The sequence below is a fragment of the Jatropha curcas genome, chromosome 9 (genome assembly GCF_041381405.1).
Source record: "Jatropha curcas cultivar XTBG-Jc1 chromosome 9, XTBG_Jcur_1.0, whole genome shotgun sequence".
Lineage (NCBI taxonomy): Eukaryota > Viridiplantae > Streptophyta > Magnoliopsida > Malpighiales > Euphorbiaceae > Jatropha > Jatropha curcas.
In genome coordinates this window covers 20656483-20675137 of record NC_143159.1, presented here as the reverse complement: position 1 = coordinate 20675137, position 18655 = coordinate 20656483, and the positions used below count along the sequence as shown (strand labels likewise).

At 38.0% G+C, this 18655-nt stretch overlaps 1 non-coding gene across 1 annotated transcript; it reads right to left on the bottom strand.

Annotated features, from left to right (window-relative positions):
- Positions 1-12347: 12347 nt before the first annotated feature.
- LOC149493762 (small nucleolar RNA R71) lies at positions 12348-12454 on the bottom strand. Its single transcript, XR_016322757.1, has one exon. It is a non-coding gene; the product is annotated as a small nucleolar RNA R71 (small nucleolar RNA).
- Between the last annotated feature and the right edge of the window lie 6201 nt (positions 12455-18655).

Below are 18655 nucleotides of genomic sequence, written 5' to 3'. Positions count from 1 at the left end.
GAAAGCAATAGGGTGGTCAATTTCCGACTTACAAGGAATAAGCCCAAGCATATGCATGCACAAGATCCTAATGGAAGATGACTACAAACCTTCAATCGAACATCAAAGACGTTTGAATCCGAACATAAAGGAGGTGGTAAAAGCTGAAATCATAAAACTCCTGGACGCCGGCATTATCTATCCAATCTCCGATAGTAGTTGGGTAAGTCCTATTCAAGTGGTGCCAAAGAAAGGGGGTATGACTGTTATTTTTAATGAAAGTAATGAGTTAATTCCCACTAGAACAGTCACGGGATGGCGTGTGTGCATTGATTACAGAAAATTAAACAAAGCAACACGTAAGGACCATTTTCCCTTACCCTTCATTGACCAAATGCTTGAAAGACTTGCAGGTTATCCTTTCTACTGTTTCTTGGACGGTTATTCCGGGTATTTCCAAATACCCATTGCTCCAGAAGATCAGGAAAAAACTACTTTCACTTGTCCTTATGGCACTTTTGCCTATAGGAGGATGCCCTTCGGACTATGCAATGCTCCTGCAACTTTCCAAAGATGCATGATGTCCATATTTTCCGATATGGTTGAAAAATCCATTGAAATATTTATGGATGATTTTTCTGTATTTGGTTCTTCTTTTGATGCATGTCTTTATAATCTAGCTTTAGTAATGCAACGATGTGAAGATACTAATCTTGTGTTGAATTGGGAAAAATGTCATTTCATGGTTAGTGAAGGTATCGTCTTGGGACACAAAATTTCTCAGCAAGGAATTGAAGTAGACAAAGCCAAAATCGAGGTAATTGAAAAACTATCTCCTCCTAACTCAGTGAAAGGCATAAGAAGTTTTCTTGGACATGCAGGGTTCTACAGAAGATTTATCAAGGACTTCTCAAAATTCACAAAACCTCTTTGCAATTTATTAGTTAAAGATGTCCCTTTCAATTTTGATAAAGAGTGTTTAGATGCTTTTAACAGATTAAAGAAGGAATTGATCTCAGCACCTATCATCACTACACCAGATTGGACTCTTCCATTTGAACTCATGTGTGATGCTAGTGATCATGCTGTTGGAGCTGTTCTTGGACAACGAAAGGACAAGAAGTTGCATGTCATTTACTATGCTAGTCGTACATTGAATGATGCACAATTGAATTATGCAACTACTGAAAAGGAATTATTAGCTATTGTGTTTGCTTTTGACAAATTTAGGGCTTATTTAATTGGAGCTAAAACAATAGTATATACGGACCACTCTGCCATCAAATACTTGCTTGAAAAGAAAGATGCTAAACCAAGACTAATTCGTTGGGTTCTCTTACTGCAGGAATTTGATCTGGAAATTCGAGACAAAAAGGGAACCGAGAATCTAGTAGCTGATCACCTTTCCAGATTAGAATTAGAAGAAGAGGATGCAACCGAGCTACAAATCAATGAGAGTTTTCCTCATGAACACCTTCTGCTAATGACCCAAACTCCCTGGTATGCTGATATAGTCAATTATCTTGTTTGCAAAATCGTTCCCCCCAATTTTTCTTATCAACAAAAGAAAAAATTCTTCCATGATGTCAAATACTATTATTGGGAGGAGCCGTTCTTGTTCAAGTATTGCAGTGATCAGCTATTCCGACGTTGCATACCGGAAAGTGAAATAGAAAGTGTGCTTAAATTCTGTCATTCGATGGAATGTGGAGGACATTTTGGAGCAAACAAAACAGCAGCACGCATTTTGGAAAGCGGTTTGTATTGGCCTAATCTTTTTAAAGACGCTTTTAACTATGTACGTCTTTGTGATCGCTATCAAAGGTTAGGCAACATTTCAAGAAGACATGAGATGCCTCTACATAGCATTCTTGAAGTTGAAATCTTTGATGTTTGGGGGTTGGACTTCATGGGACCTTTTCCATCATCATACTCAAATCAATACATCCTCGTAGCAGTGGATTACGTGTCAAAATGGGCAGAAGCTATTGCCCTTCCCAATAACGATGCCAGAAGTGTAATGAGCTTCATCAAGAAATACATTTGCACACGCCATGGTACTCCAAGGGCCATAATCACCGATGGAGGTAAGCATTTCTGTAACAAGTACCTTGACTCATTACTTTCCAGATATGGCGTCACACATCGTGTAGGTACTCCATATCACCCTCAAACAAGCGGACAAGTAGAAGTTACGAACCGGGAAATCAAAAAGATATTGGAAACAACAGTTGGCCAATCAAGGAAGGACTGGTCCAAGAAGCTCGATGATGCTCTTTGGGCCTATAGGACTGCATTCAAAACACCAATTGGCATGTCACTATATCGAATGGTATACGGTAAGGCTTGTCACCTTCCTGTCGAGATGGAGCACAAGGCATATTGGGCAATCAAATTTCTTAATTTTGATACTAAGGAAGCTGGTCAAAAGAGGTTGCTTCAATTGAATATGATGGATGAGATGAGGCTTCACGCTTATGAAAATGCCAAAATCTACAAAGAACGCACCAAACAATGGCATGATAAGCTTATCGTTTTGCGGAATCTAAAGGTAGGACAGCAGGTATTACTCTACAACTCTAGACTCCGTCTTTTTCCAGGAAAACTGCGCTCAAGGTGGTCCGGACCCTTCACTATTAAAGAAATTTTCCCGCATGGAGCAGTAGAAATCATGGACAGTGACCGAAGTTTCAAAGTCAATGCTCACCGACTAAAGGTTTACCAAGGAGGAAATTTTGATCCTGCTAAAACCGCTATCAATCTTGAGTAAGCTCTTATCCAGTGTGGAGCGTCGAACTTAACGACGTTAAACAAAAGTGCTTATGGGAGACAACCCATTTTTCATTATAATTGCTTCTATGAGCTTGTTATAACTTGATTTGCTTTTTACAGTGGCCAAAAGGTTGAGATAATCTTGGTATGTAATTTAGCTCGATTGAACTTATTAAAAAAAAAAAAAAAAAAAAAAAGTGGCACGCCCTGGGCCGTGTCACCCAACACTCCCGTGTCAGGTAAGATAGGTACCCTACAGGACATCCAGAGAAGTGCACGCCCCCAACCGTGCAGAGCTGCACGCCCGTGCGCGCATACGCAGGATATCCAGAGAAGTGCACGCCCCCAACCGTGCAGAGCTGCACGCCCGTGCCCGCATGTGCTAAGACATCCAGAGAAGTGCACGCCCCCAACCGTGCAGAGCTGCACGCCCGTGCGCGCATACGCAGGATATCCAGAGAAGTGCACGCCCCCAACCGTGCAGAGCTGCACGCCCGTGCCCGCATGTGCTAAGACATCCAGAGAGGTGCACGCCCTGGGCCGTGTCACTCGACACGCCTGTGCACGCTACCCTATTTAAACAACACGCCTTAGCGCTGTTTCATTCAACTCAACACGCCCTAGCCGTCACATCCATTTTCTCTCATTTTCTGTCAATTTTCTCTCGTTTTCCCTCATTTTCTTGCACTATTTTCTGATTTTTTTTCAATATTTTTCACAATCATGCCTCCTAGGTACAAGCGCAGCCGTCCTTCTTCTTCGGTAGCCGGAAGACGAGGCTCCACCACAAGATCTTCCACGCCTTCTTCGGACACTACACCACTGCCTCCTTTTGATATGGGTTCCAGTGACCAGTTAGAAAGGTACAATAAACTTCTAACATGCCCCATCTTAGCCAATAAATTTATTGATGAGCATGCTTTGTCTATGGTGGGGCTTAAAGATGCTGTGATTGAACCGTTGAAACGTGTGGGGTGGGGTGCCTTTATTGAAATGAAAGACCTTGTGTATCCGCCTCTTACGTTAGAATTTTTAAGCTCCTTTTCTGCATCAATTAAATTTCCAGCTGACAGTTTTAGGAATAACATCACATTTCGACTCCTAGGACGAAATTTTGAATTATCCATAGATGAGGTTAGTCACATTTTCGGTTTTCCTACTGAAAATGCGGTCACCCAAGTCCCGAATGATTTTATGGATCGTCATAGGTGGGGCGAGTTAGCAGACACCAGTGTTTATAGTGCTAGATCGTCCAAAGCGTCAAAAATAAAAAGCCCTGCTTTACGATACATCCATAAGTTTTTGGTTCATACTATTTTCGGACGAAATGAGAGTGAAGGAGTTGTAGGGCGCAGTGAACTTTATTTTTTATGGGCTATTAAAAATGGAGTGTCGTTAAATGTGGGGTATTGGCTATGCCAAAAATGGGCTCGAGTAGCACGTGCCGACAAAGGAGCCATTGTGATGGGTAGTTTTGTTACACGCATTGCCACCTATCTGAGGCTGTGGAATCCAGCTCGACCAATTTATGATAGCTTAGGAGGAGGTAGAGGGATTCGATTTGACATTGAGCTAATGATTCACATGAAGCTTGTAGAAAAATTTGGCGACACATATAGAGTGATAGGTGCCCCAGTGGCAGCTACTGACGAGGACATACCTGCAGCTACTGACATTGAGGAGGATCAGCCACCTCCTTTCCCTGGTTTTACTTCTGGTGCAGGTACATCTGGAGCTGGACCTTCATTCCAGGGCCCTTCTACTGATGAGCTTTTTGCACGTATGTTTTCTCGCATGGACATGTTTGATACTCGACTTACCGGCATTGAGTCCACAATTACTGATCGCTTCCAATCTCTTGAGATCACACAGGGCAGCATTGACTCTCGTTTGGACACCTTGCAGAGTCACTACCAGGGCCTAGCCACTCAGCTTCAGACTGTGATCCAGTTGCTCCAGCCTCCTCCTCCTCCACCACCAGAGGCCTGATATTTGTTTTATTATATTGCTTTGTTTATTTTTTTTTCTGATTTCTTCTCATTATCACACATTTGACATCGGTTGCGTGTGCACACTTTGGCTTTTACTTAGTTCCAGTTGCTACTTTGGATTTTTAAATTGGTTGTCCATTTACATATTTTGGTTGTTATTATTATTTTATGTTTCTCACCTCCTAGCTTGGATGCTCTCCCACGTTCCATTGCATTCTCTTGCCCCAACAATGGTACACTTCTAAACTTTTTTTTGTTATTTGAATTCCATAAGTTTGGGGAATTGTTCATTGAGGACAATGTGCTCAATTAAGTAGGGGGTGGACGTTTTATCTAAATTATAAAATTTTATTTCAATAAAATAAGTATGGAATAATTAATAAAATGAATTTATGATCTATCTTAGTTAAACTTCTGAATAAATTTATAATATCTCCTAAGTAAATTATTCTAAACCAAAAATTAATTTTAGCATACTTCTTGGAATTTAATCAATTGTTTGGAAAATTTTGAATCCTAAAACTAGGGACACTAAAGCCATATTACATGTATGTTCTAAATCAATAAAGGATGAAGGTTTTATCTCAACAAAGTAGTTGGAGCATAAAATGCAACTACTTATTACCTATATTTCTAAAAAAATATATAAGTGGTATGGAGCATAAAATGCAACCACAAAAGAAAAATATGAGAAGTGGTATGGAGCATAAAATGCAACCAATTTCATTAATAGAAATAGATTACCTAAAAATGCCTTGAGATGAGAAATACTACGTGTAGGCTAAACTTGTCCCAAGTAACTAATGTTCTAAAGAAGAAGACAAAAATATTTCTTACTCATGTTTGATTAAAAGAATATGTTATTTCAATTTTGGCTAAAAATAATTTGCATAGGAAATATGTATAGAATTTATTCTTATGTTTAACTCAGTTATTTATTAAATTCATAATCAATTATTCCATGCTATTTTTATAAGAATTTCATTGCTTGAGGACAAGCAATAGTTTAAGTTTGGGGAATCTTGATAGTGTTGATTTTTATAGTGTTATTATTGTAATTTTGATTTAAATTCCTATTACTTTTAATTAGTTTTTATGTAACATTGATATATTTTTATTCAAAAGCTTCCTTGAAACACAACTCACTTGATTGGAAAGAAAATTGTAGGATTTTGCAAAGAAAAGAAAAAAAATGAAGCAAAACACAATTGGCACGCCCCATCCCGTGTCGCGAAGCACGGCCGTGTCTGGCATAAGGCGAGACAAACTAAAGAGACAGAAAGATGCATGCCCCAAGCCGTGCCAAAGAACACGCCCGTGCGCGCTAACCTGTTCAAGCCGTGCTAACCCGCACGCCCGTGCATCACATGCCTCAGACTTCCAGAGAGATGCACGCCCCAAGCCGTGCTACCCCGCACGCCCGTGCGCGCTATCAATAAGACTTCCAGGAGACTGCACGCCCAGACAGCACGCCCGTGCGCGTGAGCTTGCCAAGCCATGCTAAGGAACACGGCCCGTGCCAGAACCTCTAACCCTCCAAAGACTGGCACGCCCCAGGCAGTGCCAGGCAACACGCCCGTGCAATACAAAAATTCTATATTTTGAGTCAAAAGTTGCCAACCAATTTCTACCATTTTTACAAGATGCTTTGGATGCTTTCTTCACATGCCAGTCAAAGTTCAACCATGTGCAATTGAGAAAACCATAATTTAGAGCAATTCATGGCTTGATTTACAACTTTTCCACCTCACAAAGTTGAACTTTACTCATTAAAACACAAGGCTTGTTCCCCCAAGAAGTCTATATAAGGAAGAGAAAGAACCACTCCAAGGGCATCCAGCAATTCCATTCTTTCCATACTCCACAAAAATTCTTTTCTTATAGTTTTACAGATAGCTTCATTTTCTTTTAAAGTTAAGTGAGCAAGAATTGTGCAAGATCCAAAGAAGCCATCAAAGCAATACCTCTCTAGTTCTTATTCTTAACTCTTAATCTTGTTTATTTCTTTCATTATCTTTATTGATTATGGAATATTTATCAAGTATTTTTGAGTTTTATTTAAGTACTATGTGTAACTAAATTCTTATACTAGGGGGTTTGATGTAGCTTAACCTCTCTTCCAATTTATGCAATTAGATTTATTTTTCCTTATTCAAGTTATGATTTATTAATGAACTTAATTCTTCTAGGCAGAATTTTCCCCTAGATTGATTTATTTCAATTATCACTATCGGAAGAAAGATCTTTGATATGAAAAGTTTAATAAAACACATGAGAATAATAACTTGATGCGGAAGCTATACGGTTTGACTCATGGGGGGTTTTCATAAGTTAATGACCTTAGGTTATGAATTCACAAAACAAACCATAAAACTTAATGATTTAATTCATGTTTGATTGTGCTATTGGAAGATAGGTAATTAGACCGGATTAAAATAGCTAACAATACATCGGGAGAGCTTGTTAGTAATTTTTGGGTTGTTTCCCCTACTTGAATAATTAAATTGATCAATGAACTAATGAAGTAAATTGGATAGAGTTAAGTGAAATCAAAACCCCTAGTAGTTTTACTTCCTTGATTTCTTTAATCAATAATTGCTTGCTTAACTTCTTATTTTTACATGTTGAATTTTAATTTCTATAAACAATTTCCTCATTTATCGTTTAAATAATAACAAGATAATATAATTTTGGTACTTGTTATACAATCCCTGTGGATACGATACTCTACTCACTCTATATTACTTGTAGCGATTCGTACACTTGCGAAATAAGCTGTCAGCCACTTTACAAGTGAATCAAATAAGAGCTTAAAATACTCCTAAAAATCATTAATCATAATAACAAAAACATCAAATTCTATGCAGAAAATCAGGTCTAACTAAAATTGATATCTCAAAATATTTTTAATAATATTATTTTGAATTAATCCTAACATTCCCTCTTAATCCAAACATAATATTTTTTTATTACAATAATTTTTTTTTTATCTAGCATTTGAAGCACCTCTCTTCAATTAACTTTGTTGAAGCACCTCTCTCCAACTCATCATTTTCATGCACTTCTCACCAAATATTGATGCACTTCTCATCAAACTAGCAAATGAATTTCAATTTTTTTTTTGAAGCACTTCTCTTCAAATATTGATGCACCTCTTATCACTTTTTTTTATTTTGGAGCACATCTCTCCAATACTCAAAAAAGAATTTTTTTTCAACCAGTCTTCTTTCAAGAAATTCCTCACCAAGTAATCTAATTTTGTTAACAATGGACATGAGATTATTAACATATTCTCTGACACCTTCAGATGTTTTCATTTTTTGCATCTCAAATTCTCTTTTGAGATTCAAAACTTGCTTCAATTTCATTTCCTCATTGCCTTGATGCTTATTTTTTAATGAGTCCCATATCTCCTTTGTTGTTTCACATGTCATAATACTTGTGAAAATTATGTCCGAAACAGAAGAGTGAAGGCAGATTTTACTTTGAATTTTTTTACTTTGCCTTCGTTATGATTCTTAATTTGAACCATAGTTGGGTTGGATGGCAACGGAGGGATTTTTTTTCTGTTTTAACATGCTCCCATAAGTCATAAGCTTGTAAATAAGCTTTCATTTTAACAACCCATAGCTGATAATTTTCACCAACAAAAATTGGAGGAGAAGAAAATGGAATAGTGTTTGCGGCCATTGTATTTTTTTTTTTTTTTGGCTCAAAGGGATAGGCTCTGATACCAAAATTGTTGGAATTTTAGGGAAGGGAAATGGAAATGCACAAGATGATTAACAATGTTTAGCACTTTATTGAATTACCAAAATGATATGTTTATTTATAGGCTGACAAGTGAATCAAATAAGATCTAAAAATACTCCTAAAAATCATTAATCCTAATAACAAAAACATCAAATTCTATGCATACAATCTGGTCTAACTAAAATTTAAATCTCAAAATATTTTTAATAATATTATTTTGAATTAATCCTAACATTATTAAGATACATAGGTCAATTGAGAAATTCTTAAACTTGATCCCTTTGCTTACTTCTAATGAGGACACCCATCCAGATGAAGTTGACTGGGGAGTAGAACTTATTAATGTGCCTTTCTCATCAGAACACCGCGTATTGGCAGGTATAAAGTTGTTTGCGGCATATTCAACCTTTCGCTAATTTCTCCATGATTCTTTCTTATTTGGCTCATCTATTGAGAACTTTCACTACTATAAACAATCATTCTAGTAAATACCTATAAATTTGTAACAAGTCACCAACCTCTGTCATTTTATTCTAGATAGTCAATATTCTATTCTACACAGTAAGTGACCACAAAATCCATGACCATATAGATGTGTCGGAATAGTTCGGTGTTCTCACCCTAAAATAGCCTGATTGCCTAAATATGCCCCTTTTGGCATTCATTGGAATGGCTGCTCAGCCATTATATTAAATATATTACAAACAATTAGGGCATTCAGTTCAGTAAACTGCTTCTTGTAACTTTAATGATGTAGGATTTCTGCTACAAGAAATCAAAGACTTCTGGTGAGTTGCTTTATTGATATCTACTATGATATATCCCACCAACACAGATTTTACTCAAGAACTTTTAGATAAACAGTTTAAACTTGACAAGAGAAGAGAACTATTTAAGACAGTTGAGAATGCCATTACTGGACTAGGTATGAAAATTCATCTGTGTTATATGATTCATACTCTTAAGAATGTTTATCCTTCTGAGCATAGGTATAAAAATGTCAAATACTCATTATTTGCTATGTATATATTATAGACATAAGAAAATCCTAGTTTGTTTTATTTTGACTGGGAAGCTCCCCTACATGTCCTTTTTCTGATTGTGATGTTTTTATCATGATACAGGTCTTGAAAAAATCTGGGACGTAAAGCCGTTGGTTAATGGCAAATATATTATCAGCGTTTTGTAGCTTAAATCAGGAGGACCTCTTGTTCGGGAATAGGTAAGGCATTCGTTCTTTCCCATAGTTGAGAGCTACTATAAAATTTCTTGATTCTAATTTATTTCCTCTTTGCAGCAACAAAAATTGCTAGCTTGGCAACTTGCCCATCCCATAGGAACTGCAGAAGAATGCCTTGATTGGATGAATGAAACGCACTTAAAGCGCACCAAAATGGCGTAAACATCAATCTAATTCAATCTCTATTTAATATAAGACCTCATCTAATCTGACTGGAAGTTGCTTTTGCACGTTCCCCTGAGTTCCCATGAACATTCATGTAGCTTTGGGTAATAGACTGATGGAGAAATGATGGAAGATGATAGGTGTTACTCTTATAGTGTTTTTAATATAGTTTGTGTTAGGAATTTTAGTAGTTTTAATTACTTTAATTAATTTTTATTTAGTTTTATTTATGTTTTTACTTAAAGCTTCGTTGAATCATAATCCACTTGATCTTAAAGAAATTTGCAGGATTTTGACATAGAAAACAGCAAAATAAAGCAAAACGCTCAGGCTCTAGCACGCCCTGCCAGTGCACATTAGCACGCCTGTGCTGAACTTAAGGAAAATTAAGTGGAGACTCAGACTCTAGCACGCCCAGACCGTGCTAAGAGGCATGCCCATGCCTAAGAGGATCTTAGGGCGTGCTTATGCATTTTATCCTAGAAAGTCAGAGCGTAGCACGCCCTAGCCGTGCCATGGGGCACACCCGTGCCACAAATTCTTCTCAGGACATGTCGCGGAGCACTACTCGTGCTGAACCACCTTTAGACTCAGACTCTGGCATGCCCTTCCTGTGCAAAACAACACGCCCGTGCTACGTATTAGGTACTGTCTTGAATCAAGAATGCCAGCCCGTTGCTATAAATTACATGGGCCCACCTCAAATATTTTCCTGACGTACAAATCAAGACCTAATCCTATTTAGGGAGATGAAAGAGTCTTAATTGAGAAGAAATCCAAAGCTTAAACAGTTTGCTATTTCCAAAAAGATTTCGTACTTAATAAGGATTCTATTTCCTAAACGGAGTTGGATTTTCTCCCAAGAAGTCTATATAAAGAGAGGAGCCATTCATTGTAAGGCATCTCCGGTCTTTGACAATTCTTGTTCCATTGTTTCTTTTCTCTCTCAAAGACTTCAAGCATTTAAGATTTGTGCCAAGATTGAAGGAAGCTGTCCACATTATCTGTTGCCTAGTTTTTATCTCTAAACTCTTAATCTTGTTTTACTTTTCATTATTCACATTGATTATGAAATTTTATTCAAGTATTATTGAGTTTTGTTTAATTAGCTTGAATTCTTTTCTAATTTATAATATTAGATTTGTTTTTCTTTATTCAAGTTTAATTTATTATTGAACTTAATGCTTCCAGGCAAAGTTTTTCCCTAGATTGATTTATTTCATTAATCACTACCGGGAGAAGGGTTTTTGATATGAAAAGGGTAATAAATTACATGAGAATAATAACTTGATGCGGAAGCTATATGGTTTGACTCATGGGGGGTTTTCATAAGTTAATGACCTTAGGTTATGAATTCACAAAACAAACCACAAAACTTAATGATTTAATTCATGTTTGATTTCGCTATTGGAAGATAGGTAATTAGATTGGATTAAAATAGCTAACAAAACATCGGGAGAGCTTATTAGTGATTTTAGGGTTGTTTCCCCGACTTGAACAATTAATGTTGATTAACAAACTAATAAAACAAATTGGATAGAGTTAAGTAAAATCAAAATCTCTAGTAGCTTTAAATCCTTGATTTCTTTCCTTCAAATACTGTTGCTTAATTTATTTTTCTTCTCTTTTAATTATTTATTTTAAATTTCTTACAATAATTCCCCTTTATTGCTGTTTAAATAATAATAGGTTAACATAATTTTGGTACTTGATATACAATCCCTGTGGAGACCATACTCTACTCATTCTATATTACTTGCTGCGATTTCGTACTCTTGCGAAAATCACTGTCAAGTTTTTGGCGCCGTTGCCAGGGATTGACGTAATTAATATCAATAATAATTACCCTATTATTAATTTAGAAATTTATTCTTCTTTTGTTCTATTTAATTTTTCTTTTAAATAATTATTTCAGGTGTTTACGCAAAGAAGATCAGGTAGGACTGAACTCCTAATCTTTGATCCAGAAATTGAAAAGACTTGTCGTAGGAACAACGCTGCTAGGAGAGCACGTGAAAGCAAGCCTGAACAGCAAACAGACATGGACGATCAACCTAGAAAACAAACCTCAACCTCATGTCCGCACCTTGCGAGATTACATAACCCCCTCTCTTAATGGAACAACCTCGAGTATCACTAGACCTAGGGTGGAAGCCAATAATTTTGAAATTAAACTTGCAATTATCCAAATGCTTTTCACCTCAATTCAATTTGGAGGTTTACCTAGTGAAGATCCTAATGCCCATATCACAAATGTCCTGGAGATTTGCGATACCTTCAAACAAAATGGTGTTTCCGAGGATGGCATAAAACTAAGACTCTTCCCTTTCACTCTTAAGGACAAAGAACGATCTTGGTTACAATCATGCCCTGCTGGAAGTTTTACAACATGGGAGGCATTAGCCCAATAATTTTTAGCAAAATTCTTTCCATCTTCAAAGACCACAAAATTGAGCAATGAGATAATGACCTTTGTCCACTATGATCAAGAGAGTTTGTACAAAGCTTGGGAAATATTCAAGGACTTATTGAGAAAGTGCCCACATCACAGTTTGCCTAAGTGGTTACAAGTACAAACTTTCTATAATGTGTTATCTCCTAACATTAAAATCACTCAAGATGTAGCTGCAGGTGGATCTTTTGAAAGAAAAGAAATTGATGAGGCATATGACCTAATAGAAGAGATGGCAAGCAATAGTCATTACCAAAATAGTTCTTAAAGAAAGAAGTCTGCAGGAGTCTATGAAATAGTTACCATTACAGCACTCAATGCCAAGGTAGATAATATGGTAAGAAAATTGGACTTATTGACTACTAACCCTGTAAACTATTATGCAAGTTTGTGACAGTGTAATGGGCAACATGGGATTGGAGAATGCATGTTAGACTTTTTAAATCCGCAAACTTTGGAACAAGTAAACTATGTGATGAATCAAGGAAGGAAGAATTACCTATACTCTAATTCTTAAGATAACAGATTGAGGAATCACCCTAATCTTTCGTATGGGAATCCAAACAACGCCTTGAATGCACCACCAGGTTTTATACCTTAAGAGAAAAAATCGCACATGATGGCACATGGACTTTCTAAATCGCACATGGACTTCATGAACGAAATCAGAGAAAACAACAAAATTCAGCAAGCTGCGATAAGAAACTTGGAGATTTATCTAGGACAGTTTGCAAACATGATGGCATCCCGACCTCAAGGTACGTTACCTAGTAATACCGAAAAGAAAAAGCACAAGATGATAAAAGCTTCCTCAAATTTCTTGATGTCTTCAAAAAGCTTCAAATCAACATTCCTTTTGCTGAAGCTCTGGCTCAAATGCCTAGCTATGTAAAATTTCTAAAAGACATCTTGAGCAAGAAACAAAAAATTGATGATTAAGGAATGGTAATGTTAACTGAGGAGTGTAGTGCAATTATTCAAAATAAATTGCCTCCAAAATTAAAAGATCCAGGAAGTTTTTCTATCCCTTATAATATTGGTAATCTTGATTTTGAAAAAGCTTGAGCAGATTTAGGTGCTAGCATTAACCTTATGTCTTATGAAGTTTTTAAGATGCTAGGGATAGGAGAGCTAAAACCAACAAGGATGTCTCTACAATTGGCAGATCGATGAATCAAATATCCAAGAGGAATTGTAGAAGATGTGCTCGTAAAGGTAGGTACATTTATCTTCCCTATTGATTTTGTTATTCTTGACATTAATGAAGATAGAGAAGGATCCTTAATCCTTGGAAGACCCTTTCTTACAACTACAAGAGCATTAATTGATGTATATGAGGGCAAATTAACTTTGAGGGTTGGTCAAGAAGAAATTGTTTTTGATGTTCTTAAATCTTGTAAACTTCCTATGGATTATAATGACTGCTTTAGGATTGATGTTGTTGATGAATGTGTGGAAGACACTTTGCATATTAAGACTAAAGATGACATTAATAATTCAAGCATCATGGATGAGAAAGAAAGTGAACCACCAAAGCAAAAACTGAAACAACTTCCATCTCATTTAAAACATGCATTCTTAAGTGAAAATAATTCTTTTCCTGTTATTATTTCTTCTCACTTAACACTTGATCAAGAGGAAAGGTTGTAGGTTCTTCGAAAACATAAGAAAGCTCTAGGGTGGTCAATTTCAGATTTGCAGGGAATTAGCCCAAGTGTATGCATGCACAAGATCCTGATGGAGGAAGACTATAAACCTTCAATTGAGCATCAAAGAAGATTGAATCCAAATATGAAAGAGATAGTCAAGGCTGAGATCATAAAGATTTTGGATGCCGACATTATTATCCAATTTCTGATAGCTATTGGGTAAGTCTTGTTCAAGTTGTTCCAAAGAAGGGAGGTATGACAGTTGTCTCTAACAAAAACAATGAGTTAATTCCCACTCGATCAGTCACAGGTTGGCACGTGCGCATTGATTATATGAAGTTGAACAAAGCGACACGCAAACATCACTTCCGTTTACCCTTTATTGATCAAATGCTTGAAAGACTTGCAGTTTATCCCTACTATTATTTTTTGGATGGTTATTCAGGATACTTCCAAATACCTATTGCTCTGGAAGATCAAGAGAAAACCACTTTCACTTGCCCTTATGGTACCTTTGCTCATAGGAGAATGCCTTTTGGATTATACAATGCTCCTACAACTTTTCAAAGATGCATGATGTCCATATTCTTTGACATGGTTGAAAAATTTATTGAAATATTTATGGATGATTTTTCTGTGTTTGGTTTCTCTTTTGATGCTTGTCTTTATAACCTGTCTTTATAACCTATCTTTAGTAATGCAGCGATGCGAGGACACTAACCTTGTTTTGAATTGGGAAAAATGTCATTTTATGGTTAGTGAAGGTATTGTTTTAGGGCATAAAAATCTCACAAAAAGGGATTGAAGTGGATAAAGCCAAAATGTAGGTAGGTAATTGAAAAGCAACCTCCTCTAAATTCAGTGAGAGGAGTAAAGAGCTTTCTTAGCCATACAAGATTTTATAGGATATTTATCAAAGACTTCTCCAAAATCATAAAACCTCTTTGTAATTTATTAGTTAAAGATGTCCCTTTTGATTTTGACAAAGAGTGCTTGAATGCTTTTAACATGTTAAAGAAACAGTTGATTTTAGCTCCCATCATTGCTACACCAGATTGGACTCTTCCCTTTGAACTTATGTGTGATGCTAGTGATCATGCTGTTGGAGCTATTCTTGGGCAAAGAAAGGAAAAGAAGTTGCACGTCATTTATTATGCCAGTCACACATTGAATTATGCACAATCAAATTATTCCACCACTAAAAAAGAACTTCTAGCTATTGTTTTTGCTTTTGATAAATTTAGGGCTTATTTGATTGGAGCTAAAACAATAGTTTAGACTAATCACTCTGCTGTGAATACCCAAATTTTGAGGCTCAGAAAGCCTGTTTTCCCGGACTGCAAACAGTCCGGCCGGACCGGAGGCTATTTCGGAAGTTCACCGAAAATATGTCAATATGGTACTTAAAACGTCCGGAATATCGCGAGGATCGCGGAACAGGTCCCGGAATATTTTTCGGAGGTCCGGAACTCCTAAAAAGGCCCTCAGAGCGAGGCACGGTGTCCACACCGGCCACGGCGGAGCCGGCCGCCGCCCAGCCTGGGCGGCACCTGCCGCCCCACTTCCTGGGCGAGGCCTGCCGACCCGCGCGGGCGAGGCCTGCCGCGCGCGCGGGCGAGGCCTGTCGGCCCGCGCGTGCGTGTCCTGCCGCGCGCGCGTGCGAGGCCTGCGCCCAGCGCGCGCGCGCGGGCGATTCCTTCTCCCCAGCTCTCTCATTCTCGTGCCTTCGCCCGGCTCTTTCTGTTCCTGCCAGCTCTCGTCTTTCTTGTTGCCTTCGCTCTCTCGCATCGGCGTTTCGTTTCCGTATCGCCCCGCGCACGGCTTGGCCTGGCCCCGCCCCTACGCCCGCTATTAGGGGCCCGGCACATGCCGCCCAGCTTGGGCGACACCTGCCGCCCAGACCAGCTGGGCCTGCCGCCCCACCGACTGGGCGGCAGCTGCCCGCCTCACCAGGCGCGGCACCCCCCGCCCAGCGTGGGCGGGGACCCTTGCCGCCCCACCGACAGTGGCGGCACCTGCCCCAGCCCCCCTGGGCGGCAGCTTCCGCCCTCCCGGCAGCACCACCTGCCAGGCCCGGACCCCGAAAATGGCCTATAAATAGGCCATTTTCAGCCATTTTCTGGTACACCTGTCTGTATTGAACGGACGAATCCTTCTCCATCTCACGCTCCTTGCGTTTTCTTTACCGCTTTATTTGCATTTAATTTAATTTTTATTGCATTTTATTGTGATATTTGACCATTAAAATCAAACAAATTAAAATTAATTAATATTTCCTAAGCGAAGAGCTTAATCCGGAGTTAAGAAGCGGTCGTCGATTAAATCAGGTATGTAAACAAAACTCTGCCTATTTAATTTTAGCACTTCATGCATATTTCTCTTCTACTCTTAATAATTCTACAATTGCATAAATGCATCCACGTCATTATTTTTGGTAAATAAACTGCCTTAATTAATTTGATTAAGCTTAAATGCCCGGTTAATCAATAATCGTGGTATTAAAGTTTAAATCCGACAATATTGGCTAAAAGAGCCTAGTTAATTAATAACTACGGTTCAATTGCCTTATTTCGAACAAATCCGGCTTAAGTCCAATTAATCAATAATTGTGGCTAAAAGCCTTAATCAATCACGTTTCGACAATAAATTGTGATTAAGCTCGAACGCCCGATTAATTGATAATCGAGGCATTAAAGCCTAAATCGCACATTTTGGCAAACTAATTGCCTAAAACAACACCTTTTGGCCAAAGGCCTAAAATCAACCATTTTTAGCAACAAATCGCTTAAAATCAATCTTTTGGCAAAATGCCTTAAAATCAACATTTTCGGCTTAAAACCGTAAAATCAACCATTTTAGCGTCAAATCGCGTAAAATCGACATTTTTGGCAAAATGCCTTTAAAATCAACAATTTTCGGCTCAAAGCCATAAAATCGACATTTTTGGCGAAATGCCTTAAAATGAACCAATTTTCAGCCAAAGGCCTTAAAATCAATCTTTTAAGCGACAAATCGTTTAAATGAATCATTTTGGCACAAATGCCTCAAAATCAACATTTTTGGCAAAATGCCTAAACAAAATGCACAAAGCATACACACACTCATGCACAAAGCATACACACTCATGCACAAAGCATACAAAAGCATGCACAAAGCATACAAAATCATGCACAAAGCATACACAAAATCATGCACAAAGCATACACACAAAATGCACAAAGCATACACAAAATCATGCACTAAGCATACACACACCCATGCATTAAGCATATCATTCAAAGCCCTCTAAAAGAGGCCTATCGAACTACGTTGACTTTGATCTTCCATTCAAATGGAAGTACGTAGGCACGTCCGGGATTTCACGCCGGGTGGCAAGTCAAAATCACTCAAACATTTCATTAATCCATCATTCACCTTGCAAAACATTCATTCATCGGTTAGTTTATCGGCATGACATAGTCTCGGGATCCATCTCGGGTTCGCAGATTGTGCCTTAATCATTGGGATAATTAATCTAGTAACTAGGTTAATTAAAAATGGAGTCACTTAGGGTTTTTCCTAGTTTACCCTAAAATAATTAAACACGGTGGCGACTCACACACATTACGTGTATTTCTTCTCATTCATCATATGCATCACATGCTTATGACATTTGGGGAAGGGGTTCACATCTGCCATTAAGTATTTATTAGAAAAGAAAGATGCAAAGCCTAGATTAATTCGCTGGGTTCTTCTTTTGCAGGAATTTGATCTAGAAATTTATGATAAAAAAGGAACCGAGAACCTCATAGCAGACCACCTATCCAGGCTCGAGTTGGGGGAAGAAGAGCAAATAGAATTACAAATCAATGTAGACTTCCCCCATGAACATGTTCTCCTCTTAGCAAAAAAACAAGCTCCATGGTATGCCAATATAGTTAACTACATTGTTGGCAAAATCACTCCTCCCAATCTTTCTTATAAACAAAAGAAAAAGTTTTTTCATGATCTCAGATATTACTATTGGGAGGAGCCTTTCTTGTTCAAATATTGTAGTGATCAGCTCCTTCGACGATGTATACCGGAAGAGGAAATGTAAAGTGTCCTTCGATTTTGTCATTCAATGGAGTGTGGGGGACACTTTGGAGTAAGCAAGATGGTAGCACGTATCTTGGAAAGCGATTTGTATTGGCCTAACCTATTTAAAGATGCCTTTAACTTTGTTCGACTTTATGATCATTCTCAAAGGTTAGGTAACATCTCGAAGCGACACGAGATGCTTTTAAATAATATCCTTGAAGTAAAGATCTTTGATGTTTGGGGCTTAGATTTCATGGGACCTTTTCCATCTTCTTACTTCAACCAATACATTCTAGTAGCGGTGGACTATGTCTTGAAGTGGGCAGAAGCTATTGCCCTTCCCAATAATGATGCCAAAAGTGTGATGAACTTCATCAAGAAATATATTTTCACACATCATGGCACCCCAATAGCAATAATCACAAACGGAGCTAAGCACTTTTGCAACAAGTACTTAGATTCCCTCCTTTCAAAATATGGTGTTACTCATCGTGTAGGTACTCCATATCACCCTCAAACAAGTGGACAAGTGGAAGTCACTAATAGGGAAGTCAAAAAGATTCTGGAGACCATAGTTGGACAATCTAGGAAGGAC